General features: G+C 43.8%; 1 long non-coding RNA gene across 4 annotated transcripts; it reads left to right on the top strand.

The window, feature by feature from the left end:
- The first annotated feature begins 11,762 nt into the window (after positions 1-11,762).
- Positions 11,763-19,976, top strand: LOC127325839 (uncharacterized). Of its 4 annotated transcripts, XR_007867387.2 has the most exons (9): positions 11,763-12,249; positions 12,337-12,448; positions 13,854-14,030; positions 14,524-15,362; positions 16,068-16,144; positions 17,122-17,424; positions 18,254-18,440; positions 19,046-19,166; positions 19,356-19,976. It is a non-coding gene; the product is annotated as an uncharacterized lncRNA (long non-coding RNA). The 4 variants fall into 4 exon arrangements; XR_007867385.2 differs by lacking the exon at positions 16,068-16,144 and having other exon boundaries at positions 11,767-12,249; XR_011754582.1 differs by lacking the exon at positions 16,068-16,144 and having other exon boundaries at positions 11,767-12,249; positions 12,337-12,382.
- Positions 19,977-20,403: the final 427 nt, after the last annotated feature.

Genomic DNA, 20,403 nt, shown 5'->3' on the forward strand with positions numbered 1-20,403 from the left:
TGCGCATCTCTGGACTCCTCTATTCCTTCTCGGGGTCGTCTGTAGCCTATATTTGCATTTTGGCCGGAGCCCGCCGCCGCAGAGATGCTCGCCGGAGTTGCTCCGGTGACCTATCGGTGGTGGCGTTGATGCTCACGTACTCAGCATCGACTCGCGGTTCTAACGCACCTCGAATCATCGCCTCTAGTGCCCAGTATCGTCCTCGCCGTTGCTCGCCGGCGCTCTCTCCGGCGAGATGACGTGGAGGAGGGACCCCGTCGGTCGTGTTGACCCAGTCAACTGCCAACGAGGCAGCTGACCTGGACCAGACCCCACCTGTCTGTGAGAGTAGCTAGATCTGAATCGGTACAAATCACATTTTCTGTTTAATTTAAAAAAAAACCAGAAAATAGCTGAAAATTTACAGAAATAGATTAAATTCATTTCAACTCAGAAAAATATGAATAATATATCAAAATGCTCACAAAAATAAACTCTATCCAAATAAAATATAAAACAAAAATGTGTGTCAAAATAAAAATTCACTTATTTTTAACTTCTTTAATTATGCCTTTTCATTCATTTAAAATGCAAATTGAATTCAATAAATAATTAAATTTCAAAATTGAATTTTAACTATTCAGTAACTAAGTAAAATGTTAGGATTAATTTTATTTACCATATTTGCATTAACTTAATTATTAGTGGTAATTCATAAACTCTAATTGCAAATTACTATTTTCCATTTTCTTTAAATAAGTAATAACTCAAGAAAATATTATAAGCCAATATTATTTTGGTAAATCCAAAACTTATTTACTTAAACATCTTTAGTTAAGTAGTTAATTATTTTAAAACCCTAACAACAATTATTAAACCCTGATTCTTAATTAAACCAAAATAGGAGTTACCCTAATTATTAATTCTTCTGGAAAATTAATAAAATGTTAAACCATTATTAATTTTGATTCAAAGTAATTAGTAACCACAACTCTATTACCAATTATCATTTTAGGAGTTGTGCCATAATTTAGAAACCCTAGTTTCAATTTGAGTAAGACCTTGATCCCATTTTTTCATGTGATCATTCCACCTTAGAAGCAACTCTAAAACCCTAGTTATGTGTCACATGTGATCATGTGAGATTTACTTGACATATAGAACCCTAATAAGCAACAATTAAATACATGCTTAGAATCCACTAGCATAAAACCAAGTCACATGAGATTATCATTTCATGTTCCTATTCTTAATTAAAACCTATATGACTCACTAGTATCACCTAGGTATAAACCCTAGCTTGTTACCACATGTTAGCACCATTGATCATCAATCCTATATACCATACCATTAGGATCAACCTCAACCATCAAACCCTAATTGAACCATAATGATAAACCCTAATACCAATCTTGTGTAGTAATGCACATCACATGTTCCTATTCCACTCAACCCTACTCAGAAATGAGAAACCACTTAGCTTGGCAATCATTAGTGACTACTTAATGAAGCAAATGTGAAGCCATAGTAAACCTAATAGCAAACTTATGGGACCATCTTAATAACCATCCTTATATATAATGCTTAGAAGAAACCATAGCAATAAACCTACCAATACTTGTTATATAGAAACCCATTCCAAGTTAAGAATAAACTAGTTCCTATTATTGAAACTAAATGAATTCAATAGTAAACCCTAGAAAGCCATAGCTCCTATGTATAGTAGTTCATATTCTTATTTAACCTGTTCTTCAAAAGTTATTCTTTTGAAGTACAAATGTCAATCCAACCATAGAAGCCATAGTTCTTCTTTGAAATACTCATTATTTCTTAACTAACATGTTCTTCAAAAGTTATTCTTTTGAAGTATAATATAAGTAATCATCAACCATGTCCTGTAGAACTTAAAATTGACAACTGTTCTTCACATATTATTCCACTACTATTCTTTATGTGTATGATTGTTATGATGTCTTATATCATTTGATTATGATGCTAATATAACCAAACCCTAATAAGAACCTTGTTTGAGAACCATTCTAAAAAGTGCAACCAACCCTAAAGAAATCTTTACAACTCATACATCCTAAATCATCGAGGTTAGGTTACGCTCGGGACGATTGCATCTCATACTATGCATTATCGCATCTTTGCCAGTTCTTTAAACATTGTCCTTACCGGACGATGATGGTATTTCAGCATTTGGAGTTCTCACGTATCGAAGCTTTTGCCTGCATAATCTTGCAGTCAAGAAAGGCAAGTTCATCGCTTGCTCATGTCATTTGATTATTTTTATCAAACTATATGCAAAGTACTATACTTATCACTCATGCATTGAAAAGCAAAATATTACTTTCCAATTATGAATATGACTATGTGGTGGGCAATGGAACCATGGTATGTGTTGATATGGTGGAGGTTCCATTGCAATGGGTTATATCACCCTAGGATTAATTACCAATGCCGTCCAGTGATTCTAGCGCCGTACATATCGCGTTGACCATAAGATCTATAATGGCTCTGGGGAAGTCAGCTGTATCTTTTCCCTTCTGCACGCCAACGGATTGGTAGAGACGGTGGGGTGTTGGAGGCACTGCCGCAATAGGTTGGGATATCCTTTTAAATCCCCATCCATTAGTGATGTTAATCTCTACCATCTATGAGGGATTGTCCGGAGTACACCATGAGTAAAGCCGTATTATCGGGGGAAGTCTACTGGAGGTGTACGGTTGGACAAAAGGGTGGGTTTGCAGGGTCGCGGAGAAGGCAGTGATTGGCTTGGACCTTACACCTGGCCCCACACCAAGGAAGTGTGGACGGGAACGATCACCCGGTTGGTATCAAGGATAAGTTCTCTTATGGGAAAAGTAACGCACCTCTGCAGAGGATACTCCATTGGGTCTGTCACTCCCTGTTCCGGGAAGGGAACTGCGAACGCGGCAGGAAAGGAACTCCACGAAGTTCTGGTCAACCTGTGAAGACTGACGGGCATAGTTTTCAGAATAAAATAAACCTTTTGAAGAAATGTTTATAAAAACTTGCATTGGCCTATGACTTTCTGGTCTATGGCTGTAGCTAGTGCATGATACACATATTTCCTAATATGAACTTGCTGAGTACGCTCGTACTCATTCTATCTCGTTTGAACCCCCTTCTTAGAGCAATGCACCGAAGGAGAAACTACCGTGGAACTCGAAGACAAAGGAGTCAACTGCAACAAGATGAAGAATCCAATCAAAGAAGTCAATGGAGTCAACTCCTGCATCAGTTATTATGGAAACCTAGACTAGTAATAGAAGGGAACCTTTCCCTAATCCTAGCACCTAAGTAGCTAGATTTCTATAGCAAGCCAAGTAGCTCATAATCTTGAGTTAGCAATAAGATAGACTACGAGTCGTTCTTCTGGAGCTTTATTTGAAGTTTTACCTCACTGTAAAGTAGGAGGTTGTGTTGATCTTATGTAAACAGTTCGTGTGTATTTCTATAGACATACCTTGGACTCGCATATGTTTCTGTTGTACCACTCTGAGAGATGTAATATGAGTGGAACGGTGTTTCACTTGTGTTATGTCAACGACTTGTGTACTACACCATGCAGTGGTACGCTGGGTCATCACACACATAGAGTCATTCCTTAATTCACGAGGCACCAATCAATCCGTGTTTCCCATATTTTCGGAATTTGATTGACGGAGAATGCCAAGGAAGGACGTCGATCGTCCATAGCTTTAAGTGCTCCCGGTTTTCCAGCACAAGGTGAAAAGGGAAGCAGGGTAATTTCGCGGCGACAAGACAAAAACAATTCACCCGCGCCTAATCAAAATAAAAATATGCGCCCTCGTTCCCGTTTGAGGGAAATTAACATAAAATGTTAACCTAAAAACATTAACCGTTAACCTGGAATGTTTATTAATACAAAACAAATTTCATAAATGTAACAAATCATATGGCTCAAATTCAAACACATCGAATTTCAGATCCATCAATATAGGCACAACTAAGATTCTGCATGGAGACACCAGCGACGATGTGTATACTCTTTCATAATCATTAACACATGCATGTCCAAATCGTCGTCCTCCTCCTCCCCCTCCAAAGAAAAAAAAATGAGTTGGCGAAGACCATCTCCACCAACCTCTTCATCTATAGGCGGGATTCATCGTTGAAGCAGTCGGTCGCAAAGAAATTGGAAAACAAGCAAAAAAAAAAAGACTTACCTACTTACTCCCTCTATTCTGATTTAATCCACATTCTAGGAAAATGAGATAAACTAGTATTGCATTTATTAGTATTACTTAGATATGTGAACAACCAATCAAATCTATGTTGAAAATAACAACATCCAATAAAGAGAGCAAAACCACATCGTTTTCGGTGTTGTTGTTGACTAAAAGCTAGAACGTAGAGTATTTTAGAACAAAATTTGGGGCTAGAATGTAGACTATTTCATAATGGAGGGAGTATTTCGTAAAACACCTCGGAAATGGAGGAGGTGGGAACCACGGCACATAGGGGTGAGAAAGAAGACCGCCGGGGTTGTGCGATGATCGGATGCCGACGTAGAGGTCACGGAAAAGCGGTCTTAGCGGGCGTCACTCTTCGCCGCGTCCGGATACAAATTGTCGAAGAAGAAGAAAAACTTGGGGGGGGGGGGTATGTTCCAAGGACGCCTATCTCCGTGGCGGTCGATCTACGACGTCACCATCCTCCCACGGTGGCATTTTTCAACAACCGAGCTCATCTAGGTGCACGTTAGAGGATCAAAAGGGAATCTTTTTCCTAAATTTTGCTCCACTAAACCTTTTGGTACCTCGCATAGAGATGCTCTAAGTCATGCAAACACAAAGAATCTCAAAAGAGGTCAAGTTATTACAAGAGTTGGGGCAGTGACATCGAAATTGGAATGTCACCCCATAAGTCCATAATGTTTCTTACCGGCTGGTCCTATTTGTGAAGATGGTGCCGCTTCGAGGTTGTATATTTGCCTTTCCTCTTTACATCACCTTTATAGGCCGATGTTAGGACCTCATGAAATAGCAAAACGGTTCTAACCCTCCCTCATGTTATCTTAGGCGAGAACCTCTTATGTGGACCTCACAATGTCTGCCCTAGCTTTCCAAGAAAGTGGTGATTCCATGTGGCATTTGCCATTTGATTGTGTTATGATAGGTCATACGAACATGGCGAGCCCACAATGATGCCATTTGTTTTAGCAAGGGCCTATGGTGCGAAACCCCCCACAACATTTTATTAGAACTCCTCCCCTTTACAAAAGTTTAAAGATATACACAAACAATAAAAGAAAGGAAGATTATCTCAGTCCAGGATTAGAAAATTCCAGTGTGCTTGTCCTTGACCCAATGCACATGCAATGTGGCCTCATGAGTGAAACTTCCGCGAGACTTGCTCCACTGACCTTGAAAATGGGGACTTAACATTATAAGTCTAAAATCTTTGGCGGGAGAATAATATTTGTGAAGGCGGTGCCACTCTATAGTTGTCGATCGGTTATTCATCTACATGCATACTGTCATTATATATCAACATTGAGACTCCTTGCATGAGGGGAGTATTATTGATCTTCCCTACTCTTTGAGACGAAACCCCCATTAGTGGGCCTTGTTCCCATTAGTGGGCATCGTGTCATCTACCCCATTATTTTCCATCAAAATTGGTTATATTTCATGCGGCTTTTCTCTTTGTTTCACTTGGGAAATGTCATAGGAACATGAACCATGTAAAAGTATGTCAATTTATAGACACAAACAATAAAATAATGGAAGATTATTTCAATCCAAGATTTGAACATTTCCAAGTCCTTGTTCTTGACCCAATCCACATGCAATGTGGCCTCGAGAGTGGCCGTGAGACTTGGGCCACTGACCGTGAAAATGAGGGCTTGACATTATATGTCTAAAATCTTCGGCGAGAGAACCATATTTTTGAAGCAGGTGCCACTCTATAGTTGTCGATCGGTCATTCATCTTCATGCATACCGTCATAATATACCAACATTGGGACTCCATGCAATAGGGGAATGCTACTAACCCTCAGTGACCTCGCTTTGAGATGGAACTCCCACTAGTGGGCCTCATGTCATCTAACCCATTTTTTTCCTTCAAAAGTGGTTATATTTCATGTGAGTTTTCTCTTTGTTTCAGTTGGGATAACTCATAGGAACATGAACCACGTAAAAATATGTCAATTCATTACAAGAGTTGGGTTGGTGTCCTCGAAGTTGTAGTTTAGCACTATAAGTCGAGGATCTTCATGCAGGGTAGTCTTGTTTGTGAAGCAAGTGCCACTTTTGCGTTGCGTATTTCAAGAAGAACGATGTTTAGTGGACGCCGTGACGTCTACCCCCACAATAAGGCCATTTTTTTACCAAGCGCATGTGGTGCGAAACCCCCCACAACATTTTAGTAGAACTACGTCCCTTTACAAAAGTTCAAAGATATACAAACAATAAAAGAAAGAAAGATTATTTCAGTTAAGGATTTGAAAAATCTAGTGTGCTTGTCCTTGGGTCAATGCACATGCAATGTGGCCTCATGAGTGAAACTTCCGCGAGACTTGGGTTAGTGACCTTGAAAATTTGCGCTTGACATTATATATAAAATCTTTGGCGAGAGAATCATATTTATGAAGCAGGTGCCGCTCTATAGTTGTCGATCGGTTATTCATCTTCATGCATAATGTCATTATATACCAACATTGGGACTCCATGAAAGAGGGGAGTGTTACTGACCTTCCCTACTCTTTGAGAAGAAACCCCATCAGTGGACCTTGTTCCCATTAGTGGGCCTTGTGTCATCTACCCCATTATTTTCTGTCAAAAGTAGTTATATTTCATGCGACTTTTCTCTTTGTTTCAGTTGTGATAAGTCATAGAAACATGAACCATGTAAAAATATGTCAATTTATATATGCAAACAATAAAATAAAGGAATATTATGTCAATCCAAGATTCGAAAATTTCTGAGTCCTTGTCCTTGACCCAATGCACATGCAATGTGGCCTCAAGAGTGACCGCGAGACTTGGGCCACTAACGTGGAAAATGGGGGCTTGACATTATATGTCTAAAATCTTCAGCGAGAGAATTATATTTTTGAAGCACGTGCCACTCTATAGTTGTCGATATGTTATTCATCTTCATGCATATCGCCATTACATACTAACATTGGGACTCCATGCAAGAGGGGAGTGCTACTGAGCCTCCCTCATGATTTGAGACGAAACCCCCATTAGTGGGCCTCGTGTCATCTACCCCATTATTTTCCGTCAAAATTGGTTATATTTTATACGACTTTTCTCTTTGTTTTAGTTGGGATCAACCATAGGAAATTGAACCACATAAAAAGATGTCAATTTATATATATACAAACAATAAAAGAAAGGAAGATTATTTCAATCCAAGATTTCAAAAATTTGAAGCCTTGTCCTTGGCCCAATGAACATGAAATGTGGACTCATGAGTGACCACGAGACTTGGGCCACTGACCTAGAAAATGGGGGCTTGACATTATGTGTCTAAAATCTTCGGCGAGAGAATTATATTTTTGAAGCAGGTGCCACTCTATAGTTGTCGATCGGTTATTCATCTTCATGCATACCATCATTATATGCCAACATGGGGACTCCACGCAAGAAGGGAGTGCTACTGACTCTGTCTCACGCTTTGAGACGAAACTCCCACTAGTGGGCCTCGTGTCATCTACCCCATTATTTTCCGTCAAAAGTGGTTATTTTTCATGCGACTTTTCTATTTGTTTTAGTTGGGACAAGTCATAGGAACATGAACCATGTAAAAATATGTCAATTTATATATACAAACAATAAAATAAAGGAAGATTATTTCAATCCAATGTTTGAAAATTTATGAGTCCTTGTCCTTGACCCAATGCACATGCAATGTGGCCTCATGAGTGACCCTGAGACTTGGGACACTGACTTGGAAAATGGGGGCTTGACATTATAATTCTAAAATCTTTGGCGGGAGAATCATATTTGTGAAGCAGGTACCACTCTATAGTTGTCGATCGGTTATTTATCTTCATGCATCCTGTCATTATATACAACTATTGGTACTCCATGCAAGAGGGGAGTGCTATTGACCCTCCCTAACGCTTTGAGACGAAACCCCCATTAGAGGGCCCTGTGTCATCTATCCCATTATTTTCTGTCAAAAGTGGTTATATTTCATGTGTCTTTTCTCTTTGCTTCATTTGGGATAAGTCATAGGAAAATGAACCACGTAAAAAGATGTCAATTTATATATACAAACAATAAAAGAAAGGAATATTATTTCAATCCAAGATTTGAAAATTTTAGTGTGATTGTCCTTGACCCAATGCACATGAAATGTGGCCTCATGAGTGAAACTTCCGCGAGACTTGGGCCAGCGACCTTGAAAATGTGGGCTTGACATTATACGTCTAAAATATTAGGCGATAGAATCATATTTGTGAAGGTGGTGCCACTCTATAGTTGTCGACCGGTTATTCATATTCATGCAGGCCATCATTATATACCAACATGGTGACTCCATGCAAGACGGGAGTGTTACTGGCCCTCCCTCAATGCAACGCTGCCACCAGATCTCGGCGCGATGAGCCTCACCTCGAAGCTTCTTCCACCCTCTCCCGTGGTGACCGTGTCTCCCGGGGCGGGCGGAGGTATGCCGAGTTTCGCCCCAAAATTTAGTCACCGGGGCCAAGGGAGACGAAGTTGAAGAAGACAATCCACCGCAGCGCCCTCTCGCCATCGTCCATTGCCTCTCCATCGCCCGATGTCGACAACTCGAATGGTGCCCTAACGTTCTCGATGATGGATCTTCAAGTTAAGAAAATTATATCCTTGAATCCATTGAATTTGTGCGCGGAAATTAATCTCCGATTTTGTAGAACTGGCGATTCTTCCTTCATGGATCTCTTAGAGGAGCTTGACATTGCCGATCCTCCACTCGCTCCGGTTGGCGGTAATGGTGTGTTGGATGATGTTGATGGTGAGAGGGATGAGGCGACCGGGGGGGACGACGACGATGAGGTGGTCGAGGTCGATGTGGGTAAAGTGAAGAGAAGAAGGGCCGTCAACTACACCATGATAGAAGATGCAACGTTGTGCCGAGCTTGGGCGGCTGTGGGGATGGATGTGGTGTTCGGCACGGATCAAACCGGGAAGCGGTATTGGCAACACATCAAAGATAAGTTTCATAAAAATCATGCCTTCACAACACAAACCACTCTTGACATCTAACTCCCAGCGGCACTGCCACGCCAAAATCGGCCTAGTCTAGGTGGAAACTCACATCCAAAGTCTATACAACGAGGAGAAGAATAAAAAAGAGAACTAAATGGTTATGGCGAGGGTGGCCACATGGACTTCAAAGTTCCCTAGTAGACGCCACTTGGCCATGTCGGGGGTGATCGGTTCCGGCCTAGATGAGGTCGAGAAAGAATAGATCCAATGCGGTCGAGGGCGGTGGCAGTCGAACCATGCGGCAACCAGACTTGGAGCACTACGGGAGGTCTAGCGAGGTAGATGAACAATTGTTGGACGCTACTACTCATTCGGTACCCCCAAAGAAGGACGAGACAACCGACATGGAGAAAAATAGTTATTATCTATCATTTCATGTCTTGTCTTGTCGCCCCACATTATAGGGGTCCTTCTTTTATATATGCATGGAATCTACTACTACATTTTATTTCATGTGTCGAATCATTGTTGTGTATTATTATTTTATGTGACGGTGCGGAGAAGCCGAAGATAGATAAGACTAAGAAAATTTGCTCATGATACGGCTCATGGTATGATAGCGCAAGACCTCCACCGCCGTAGATGCAAGCTTGTTTTGGAACTAAACTCAGATTATCGGAAAGTAAAAAAGGAAAAGTAGTTTGGCGGAGATATTTGATTTCTATATAATTTTGATGTGTGATTTGGATATGATGGTAGGGCAAGTGAAATCAATTTCATCTCAGAATTGTCTTATTTGAAATTGCTGAATGAATATAATATCACTATTATTATTACTTAGTATGTGCTAATGATTGCTTGTCGTTGATGGCGGCGATGCAAGTTGAGAAAATCAAGGAGCCCACATAAAGAAAGGAGCATAACTGCCCCTAGAAAATCGAGCCATCCACTCGGAATTACAGCAGATGGGGCGCTCGGATGGAAAGCGACTGGCATGCTGCTGAGTGGGCGAATTTGATTGGATGGAGGAATCGGGGATGAGTGTTTATTGACCCAGGTTGTACTAGAGTTTCACTTCCTCCCGGGTCGCCTCGCGCGGGCGGCTCCGGAGGCGAACAAACCCTAGAAAAAAAGCACCCCCGATCTCCTCTCCTCGACCGCTGCCGCCGCCGGCGCCGGCGGTGGCCGCCGCGCCCAGCCGTGGAAGGCGGTGGGCGAGGGCGGCGCACCCCGACGGGCTCTCTACGCGCGGAGGGGGACGTCATCTGGGCGGCGCGGGAGGTGTGGGTGTCCGGCGGCGCGAGCTCGGAGGCGTTGGTCGGCGCATTGCGGAGGGGCTGGTGGTGCGGAGGAGCTCGGCGAGGAAGGAGGCAGCGGGCTACGGCAGAGAGAGGTGATGCGGCGGCGCGGCTCGGAGGCGGCGGCGCGAGCTCAAGGTCGTCGAGGTGCTGGCGCGGAGGAGGCTCGGCCTAGGAAGGAGTTCCTGGCCAGCAGAGGCCGGCCCCTCGCGCTACGGGCGCGCGACGGTGTTCCTCCGGTGGTGGTCGCCGTGGGAGTTGGAGGATGGTCGGGGCCCGATCTGGGCCTTTGCGGGCTCGATCTAGGGCTCTGAGGGCCTGATCTGGGCTGCAGGGAGGGACTGCGGCTGTTGGATGTTGCCTGGAGTTGGCGACAACCTTGGCCAACGTTCCTGCCTCGGACCGGAGGTGGGGAGGCTGTGGTTCCTTGCCGGGGTGGAGGAGGAGGATGGACCAGGCTCTCGGTCATGTGGGGTGTCGGAGGCCACGACGCTGCAATTCGACGGGTGGAGCTGCGGCGACGGCGGTGCGAGCTTCCTTGGACTGTGATGTCCCAACCCTCGAAGGCGTGGAGATGTAGATGATACGGATGAAAATCCTGCCTGGCTTTTGTTGGGCCGACGGCGACGGCACCGGAGGGTGTCGTTTTCCTTGTTGGAGGCGTCGCCGAGGTGCATCGACATCTTCCTCGCTCTCGCTTGGTGTTGGTAGTGTCTCCGGGTGAAAGCCTAGATTCGGAGTGGGATCGGCGTGATAGCGGCGTCTTCGCTGCCGCTTCTCTGTTGGGAGTATCACGTTTGGAGACACGGCTTGGAGGTCCTCCGGTGTTCGCCGCTGTCCAAGGCGGTTTCAGGGGCGCTATGCACGCCATTGCCGATGAGTCCAAGACAATGCTTTCTCGGGACTGACCAAATCCCGCCGTCTATCTTTTTTAGATGGTGCGTCGACAAGGAGAGTACCTCTTGGAGTTGTGTTATTTGGATGCGTTCGGCGCTGGTCGAGACACGGCTCTGTTGCCTAGCCTAGGACTAGTTCTTTCTTGTTGTTTGTGGTGTCGGTGGTGGCTGTCTTCGGACTGGCCGGTGTGGAGTTGTGCTACACTTGTTGTTCGCAACAAGGGGTAGTGTTCTTGTACTCAAACCTCTGCCTTCTATAAAAATATGGTACGTCTTTGGCGTACTCTCGAGTGTTTATTGACCCGCTCTTTATTTTTCCTTCTAAAATGATGCGAGACATTAATTAACCTGCCTCGCGAGGATGCGTATTTATTTTCGTCCCAAAATAAAGAGCTCCGCGATTTGTGGGGAGGTTGATTATGTGCTTTGATGGATGATTTTGGCTGGAGGTTGCCATTATTTTCTACCCAAAATGATGGCTGGCATAGTTAACTTGCCTTGTTATGCATGATGATTTTGGATTAGTATGCGTCCCAAAATCACGGTAACCACATTTCCCCTCCTCCCACCACTCACCATCGACCCACCAGAGAAGCGGCGCCGGCGCCGGCGTGCATCGGCCTCTCCGTGCGCGCGGCTCCGTCGAGCTCGCCCCGACCGCGTCGTGCGCGTGGCCGAGGGTCTGCGCTGCGGTGCTCCACGACGGCGGCGAGTTGCCGGCCACCAGGACGCGGCGGCGGCGGCGGGCCGTCGTCCGCCATCTCACCCGTTTGCGAGCCGAAGCAGGGGCGGCCAGCAGCGGAGAGGGATCCGTCCTGGGCGTCTCCTCCGGCGTGCTCGCCGGTAACGGCGGCCGCCCCGACGCGCGCAGCTGCAGGTACTCCTCCAACTAGTCCTCCTTGCTCTGTTTCCAGCGCCGCCCTCCCGCGATTGGTTCCACCCATGACCCGCTCCTCTCTGCTAGGGTTTCCCGGCGCACAGGGACTCGGATCTTGGAGACACTGGATCGAGTTCGCTCATGAATAGCCCTGCACCTTTCTCTCTGTTTACACGCGCTGCAAATATTCAGTTACAGTGTACGCGGTTGAGGATCAGCCCATGAGTGTGCACGCAGTATTTGCTACTAGTTACTTTTTGATTGATTAGAGTTGTTCCTATCGCTCCAATACTACTAGTCCCTGACGAAGGACAAATTTATTTGTATACATGTGTAATGCAAACTGAGATCTGCCCGTGAGTGTTCCTGGTCAGGTGTGATTGACTACTAGCTAGATTCCTGTGACAACGTGTTTGGCTAGATGAGGGATGGGGAAAGGGAGTTTAGTAGTGGGAGTTGGGCAGGGGACTGGACATGGGAAGTTGAATTGTATTCCCATTCCTTTGTTTGGCGTGTAGGGGAATACCTGTTGGGAGTTGTTTTGTCTTTGCAACATGGGAAAGGCCTGTCATGGAAAAAACTACGTACACGATTCAGATTTTGTGGGTAAAGCCGGAGAAGTGCTACACGGGTAGAAGAAAAAGAAGCAGCTGATTTGCAAGGATTTATGCAGGAATTCAAATTGGAAGAGGAAGAACATGCCTACCTCAGCTGTACTCACTCCTGGCGTTTCCCTGCAGATCGAGAGGCAGTTGGCGGATTCATGGACAAAGAACGGTGCCGCTCCAGAGAAGGCTTATTTACGAGGATTTGCCCGCGTATTAGCTAGGATTTTCGCGGGATTTTCCGTCGCCTCTGATTGCGGGACGCGCGTAACGAACACATCTTCGATCGATCTGTGTTTCTTCGGTCAATTCCCTATTCCTGGCTGAATTACCAGGGGTCCCCCAGGGAAGAGTTTTGTGGGAGTTGGCTTCGTGAACTCCCAATCCTTTGCCCTCCTCAACTCCCATGTCCCCCAACCAAACGGTGGACTTTTAGTCTCCTAACCCTTAACTTCCCATTCCCTAGTTGTATTTACCCCCAACCAAACACGCTGTGAACTAATAAAGATCTGCTATTCCCGTGTAGACCTGCTGTTCACGTTTTCTCTCTGTTCCTTCGGCGCATAATAGCATTTGCTGTTCAATCTCGGTTTCACACTGAGAATCGCCGAAATTTCCTACTTGTACTAGCATGATCGCTCTGCTATAAGTCGTGAAACGCCGTTATGCTAGTTTTTTCATCATAAATGGTTGAGCTTTGGTTGCTGATCCGTGTTATGCCTGTCTCCATGTATTTATCCTGGCAATCCCAGTCTTGGAAAGGAATACAAAGTTCTATTATTATTTGGCATATATCAGACTCTGATCTGTCCATAAAATGCATTAGAAAATTTTAAACTGAATGTTTGTTTGTTGCTGATTCATTCTAGCTTGGTTGGTATTATTTCGCATGTCCTACAGATTACTTGTACTGCACTGCGCTATAAGTCTTGACATTAATATCTTCCTGAGCTTGTGTTTTTTTGTATGCTCATTAGGCGTGTTGTTCTTGTCATGCAGGTTCGAGGCCGTGATTCAGTTCGTCGGGCTGAACCCAATGATCTACTACGACGACACCCTCATCGGCACCATCACTCTTCTACAAGCAAGGATTAAGAGTCGCTTGAATTTCCCTCATGTGTACTGATGTTCCCCCCTAATATACAGCACCTTTTTGCTGTTTGGAGATTTTGCCAGGTGAAAATATTGAGCGTATTTGTTCTGGTGTAAGATTTTCCTGGGGAATCGAAAGATTGGGAAATACAATGGTCATCTTTTTACCTTTCTTGCTGTACATGTTCTTCTGACGATCTTCTTCTTTTGAGATAATTGCTTTTGTTTTGAATTATGTGTTGTTTTCTTCAACCAGACTGGTTAGGTTTTCTTGCCGCTTTTAATTTTATCTTGTAAAATTTGAGCTTATAGGTAATATGGGCTTATGATGATTGTTGGCTAATTAGTAAAAGCTTCCTTTGACTTCATAGAAAGCTCTTTTCTGTTACTCTTGTCTTTGATTTGATTTAGCTGAACTATTATATTTGTTTCTTAAGGAATAATCTTAACTGTCCCTGGTTTTCTTATCATGGATTATTTACTTTACCATGATAAGCATTTAATCTCTAATTATGTAGGATCAGAATGCATTGAGATTTTTGTCTAACTGGACCTCTGTTTGGCAATGTTTGTGCAGGGTGAAAGTTTGGATACTGTTGGTGAAGGGCTTGAAATTCTGAAAAACATGGTAGGTGCTGATATAAATTCGGTTGCTTTTTTCTAGTTGAACGATGGTAGGAATCACATGAATTTTACTCTTGTGGTGCTTCCGGCTTCCCTGCTCCGTTTGCTATTTTGGTATATTCCAAGATGCATAATCTGAGATGATTCCTGTAGATTTTATTTCATGTGTTTCATTTGATGGTCATTATAATTACCAAACTTGCTAGATGCAGATTAATATTGTGAAGTATATATAGTCCATTAAAATCCTAATATTTTCTCGAACCGAACCAGTTCGAAAATGATTGCTATTCATTGAATCTTTGTGCTTGTGATTTGACATAATTTAATATTGATGCCTTTTTCTTGCTCCACTTTGTTTCTTGATTTGGCTGAACTAGTACATTTGTTGTTTCTTAAGGAATAATCTTAATTGTCCCTGGTTTCTGTATCATGGATTATTTAGATTACCATGATAAGTATCTGTACTTATGTAGGATCAGAATGCACATACATTTGTTTTTGGTTCCTTATTTAGTTTGGTATATGTACTTGAGCATCTCTGTGAGTATAGGTGCATGCACTGCTGGTATGATCCAATCGTCGCATGGTTCCGTTTGATCCAATCGTCGCGCGCTTCCGCGATCATGCTTGAACTATTGTGTACAATATCGTCGCCTTATTATTTTGCAGTCCTTTCGAAATATCTGTATTTGCTTTGCTTATCATGCTCTGTTTATTTTGTCCGAGGATAACGAGGAGGACTGAGCGACCGTAGTGGCCCCTTCTTCTTCGACTCCATGTCTTTTATGGGTTAGTATCTAGCTCCTCTATGATTTCCTAGTCTTGTGTAGTATTTATAGGCCTCAAATATAGGTGAAGTTTGCTTTCTTGGATATAGTGGATTCTGTCAAATGAAGCTTAAATTTATGGCAGATTTTCTTGACCTGTGCATATTTGGATGCCAAATGAGTTGGTCTTGTGCGACTTGGTCACTGTATTTGCTGCTATGTTATCAATGCGGATGTTTGAGAATTTAGAGGATTCCATGCCGAATTTTTTCGTGACCTGATGTAGCTGATTCATTAGCTCAAGGATGTGTTGGCAACCGTGTCTTTGTTTTCTATTGTGTTATCATCGCGGTTTGAGTAAATGATTAGTAGTGTGTTGTATTCAGGTTGCGGTACAAGAGCTAGAGCCCCAGGAAGCTGTCGGTTTAGAATGATTTAAGCCTCTACTCCATACATGCAATAGTTATCTCTGTTTTCCTGTTACAGATGGCTAGCCTGTAGAAGCATGTATTGCTGCTTGTTTCTCTCTGTATACTTGTACAAGTATCAATTGCAGTTTGTTGCAAATTCACAGAGGCTTGGTCCGTGCCTGTTTGGTTCAGTTGGCCTGATCTGTAGCTGTTTGTTCTATATCTGGTCTGCACCATTTTAAAAGATGTTGTGTTATTTTTATTTCAGACCTGATAGATTCTTCTACTTTATGTATTTGTGCATCCGTCTTCGGTAGGGTCTTGGCCTTGCGCACCGAAGTCCCTCGCAGACGTGCTTGGCGCTGGTAGCATCGGCTTGCCTCCGGGTGCTTAGGTAAAGCCATTCTGGCTCTGGTGGTGCATCAGGTAGACATCGATGTATGTATCTGTTTGAGCCCATTGATGGCTTAGAGTCTCCAGTTTTGTAGTTGATCATCTGCTAGTAGGGGAGCGAATGGCCGTCCTGGTGTTGAGGAGGCCTCGCTGGGGTGTTTGCGTTTGCGACGTTGGTGGTCGGGTGGCACTGCTGGCTGCTGTTTGGAAGATTGGAACGGCCACGGCATATTGTTTGCGACCTTGGTGGTCGGGGGATTCATTTGCGTGTTCATTTTGTTTGCTGACTTGCATGGGTGGGTAGTCTTGGCCTGAATGTACTAGAAAATCTGGGAACGCCATGTGGAAAATTGGAATGAATGGGCCTGTGTTGTTGTCTGGTTTTCGTGTGAAATAAAACTGATCTGCCCGTGTGAGTGTTCCTGGTCAGATGTGATTGACTACTAGCTAGATTCCTGTGAACTAATAAAGATCTGTTGTTCCCGTGTACTACTGCTGCTCAGGTTTTTTCTCTGTTCCTTCGGCGCATAATAGCATTTGCTGTTCAAGCTCGGCTTCACATCGAGAATTGAACTTTCCAACATGTACTAGCAGGATCGCTCTGCTATAAATCGTGAAACGCCATTATGATAGTTTTTTTCAGCATAATTGGTTCAACTTAGATTATATTGGTTGCTGATCCGTGTTATGCCTGTCTCCATGTATCTATCCTGGCAATCCCAGTCTTGGAAAGGAATACAAAGTTCCGTTATTATTTAGCATATCAAACTCTGATCTGTCCATAAAATGCATTAGAAAATTTTGAACTGAATGTTTGTTTGTTTGTTTCTGATGCATTATAGCTTGGTTGGTATTATTTCGCCTTTTCTACGGATTACTTGTACTGCACTGCGCTATAAATCTTGACATTAATGTGCTAATCTTCCTGAGCTTGTTTGTTTTTGTATGCTCATTAGGCGTGTTGTTATTGTTGTGCAGGTTCGAGGCCGTGATTCACTTTGCTGGAAAATCAATGGCGGCCCGTGCCCAGCAGCCCCCGCACGTCGGCGGTCCGGTCTGGGTAGGTCCGGCCGTACCAGCTCCGACGACGACGGCCTCCCTCGTCGGCAGGCTGCACGGCGTGAGATACCTCCTGCTGCTCCCGGCCGAAGGTGGGCTGGTCCGGTGAGACCCGGCTCCTCCAGGTGCGCCAGCGCTGCCTGGAAAGGGAGGCCGACCTCCCTTCTCCACACACCGACCACCTCCCTGCCACGAACTCCGAACTCCTGCTGTTGCATGCCGGTGAGCACCACCTCCCTTCTCCACCTCATCTATGTTGATGCTGGATTGCTGCGTTATTTTCCTTGCATGTATGTGGTTGTGGGGCAGAAACCATAGCTAGCTAGCTAGCTAGCTAGCTGTGTGCGACTTCCTCCACTCGGGCTACAAGAACGACAGACCGCCCGTCTTCCGCTGGGGTGTCGCCGTAAGGTTTCCTCCCGCGGCCCGCCCGTTTTCCGCCGATGAATCTGTCATGTTTTATTTGGTGCTGCCTAATGTGCTGCAAACCAATCGATGGTTCGAGTTAGTTTGGCATTGCAAGTGCTATGTAGTAGTAGTGCTAATGTGGTGCCAAGTTCATTGCTTTTGTTGAATTTTTCAACGAAGTTACGAGGCTGTGCCATCTGGTCCACAGATGATTAATTCGAACCTTGGATTGCAACGTCTTTAGCCCTGCAAATTGTTTAATTAAGCTTTGGCTTTCCTGCTGGGCTCAGTGTGAGGTTAGATTTTATACTGGATGGGTGGGGTCTCAGATGTGAGTACCGGCATGTTGCGGCTCTGGTATTTAACATTAGATGAAAGGTTCTTCTTCATTTAATATTTCTACTGCCGGTTTCCTCACTTGGTGTTCAAAGTCTTCTCCACTTGCTGTGTTGATTTTTAGACTCTGTATGAGTATAATATATTCGTATTGTACTAGGCCTAAATGCTTATATCATTGTCAGGAACTTCCACTTGCTAGAGTGGCTCATCTGCTTGCTAGTTTATTTCTTGATGGCCAGTCTGATCAACTTATTTAGACAGAATGTCGCTGCTGTAGTCTGAATCTGGTTGTTACATTTGGTAGGTAAGAAGAGGAAAGACACTATCTGCACTGTCCTTGCGCGCGGAGGACACTTATGAGGAGCCTAAAGTTAGGATGGAAAAGGTCGTAGGAAGAACCTGACGTGAAATATGGGAATCGTATCCGCACTCATCCAATTGGTGATACAGTTGAAGGCATTACTGAAAACTATTTGATGCCTTCTTGAAATGTGAGATTCTGCCCTTCAAGCTTTATTCCAACTTAATCCTCGTATATCCTCATGATCATTTGTGCATGCGCTGCATTGGAAGTCCACTCTGCTCATAGAATTTCTGGAATTACCGCATCTGCATTTTTTTGGTTGACACATCTGTCTGTTTATTTGAAGCTGTATTTAATCGTAACTTGTTTACTAATAACCACTCCTCGTAAAACTGAGCAGCATACTTCTTCATTATGGCCAGGCATTGCTAAATTGTCTTGCAGCCATCTAGTGATTTCTTCATTGTACATGGATTGATAAATTCATTGGTCTTGCATGGGCCTTACTCAATATTCCTGCATGGACTTCGTTCCTCTCCGACTTATTTCGGTTTCAAAGTAGTTCACTAGTAGTCCTAGAGTGTTTGCACTTATGTCACATGTGCTGATCTTGCAATTGAAATTATGTGGTGTTCAATGTTATTGTTTGTAGTAGTTTATCTATCTAATAATGAGGAGTGGCAATAATCTGGATACTTGTCTTTTCTAGCCATTTGTTCCTCCTTCGCTGATGCTACGCTTTTCTTTTGTGGTTGCTGTGAAAAGCCTTAGCTTAACTCATCTGTTCTTCAGGGTTCATGTTTGGGTCTGGTGGTGGTACAACCAGCCCAAGGCGGCGGTGGTGATGGCGAGGATGGATCAGGAAGGAGCCCACTCGGTCTGCGCCGGGGACGGGAACGATAACTACCCGCAGGTGCCTCCCGCTGCCTCTTCTGACCTATTTCAAGTAATAAAAATGAAAGCAATAATTGTCCTGCTGTACATGAACTCTAATTGGCAACTGTTTGGTTAGCTAATTGTGGATAATTCGCTACTGTTTTTATATATATTTTGGGTATGCTCTAGCGTCTAAAATAAATCAGTGACCTTGTTGTCGTTTCAGGGTATGATTACTGGCCACGTGTATTACTTCCTGGAAGATGTGAACCCTCTGGTGACTGGCCAGCATCCTGTGAAGACTCCTTTGTTCATCAAGACTGATGTTTGCTGACAACAATCTGGTGGTGGCTTGGCCAACCAACGCCGGGCTCGGTCCGGGTGCAAGGTTTGGTTCTATGGAGTATGGACCCACAGTTCCAATGATCACCCGATGTCCATGACATGCGACAGATCTAGGAAAGCGAATTCTTTTATTCCTTCATATTGTGAGGTTGTGCGATGCAAGGTCCGCGTGTACTTATGCATGCTAGATCATTGTTATTGTGCATAACGAAGATATGTGACTGGCAAGGACAACGACGAGCCAGTTTAGCTGTGACATGTAGCTGCTGCAGGTTAGTGCATCTGGGGGATAGGGGATGTCGTCATCGTATATGTGCCTTGGTCGTCGAACAATCTATATGCGCCTTATCAATTTCGTTGATGTTTCTTGTTCATTATTGTTTTACACCTCTTGTATATTTGAATGTCAAATTTGTTGTGTTGTGTGCACTCTAGCAAGTTTTTGATGTACAGTAAATACTTGCTATGTTATCATGATGTCTGAGAAAGAGACTTTCGAGCTGATGAACCTCTAGCTGATTAATTGGCTGAACTGCTAATGTGATTTTCCAAAGAAGATCCTGCTGATGTCCCTCGCGTATCTGACTTTTGATAAACAGCCAATTGTGCACGTTTGAGCTAGAAGAAACGATCAGTGACTTCTCATTCTCTCTGAGGCCCTTAATAATTTTAACATGTGAACATTCACATATCAAATAGTTCTCATACATGAATAAAAAACTCCTGCTTTTCCTTAATTTCAGTTTCAGCACGCACCAGGCAGGTAAACACCAAGGTTATTTTTGGTCAAAAAACAACTTCCAGTCAGATCCCTTGTTTTCCTCCGCTCCTTCCTATTTTTTCCAGTGAGAATAAAAACCCACAATAGTGAGCCCTGATCCTTAGTTATCGGGAGAGGAAAAAGAGGATTCATTATTTAGGAGAAGTTA

The sequence above is a fragment of the Lolium perenne genome, chromosome 3 (genome assembly GCF_019359855.2).
Source record: "Lolium perenne isolate Kyuss_39 chromosome 3, Kyuss_2.0, whole genome shotgun sequence".
Taxonomy (NCBI): domain Eukaryota; kingdom Viridiplantae; phylum Streptophyta; class Magnoliopsida; order Poales; family Poaceae; genus Lolium; species Lolium perenne.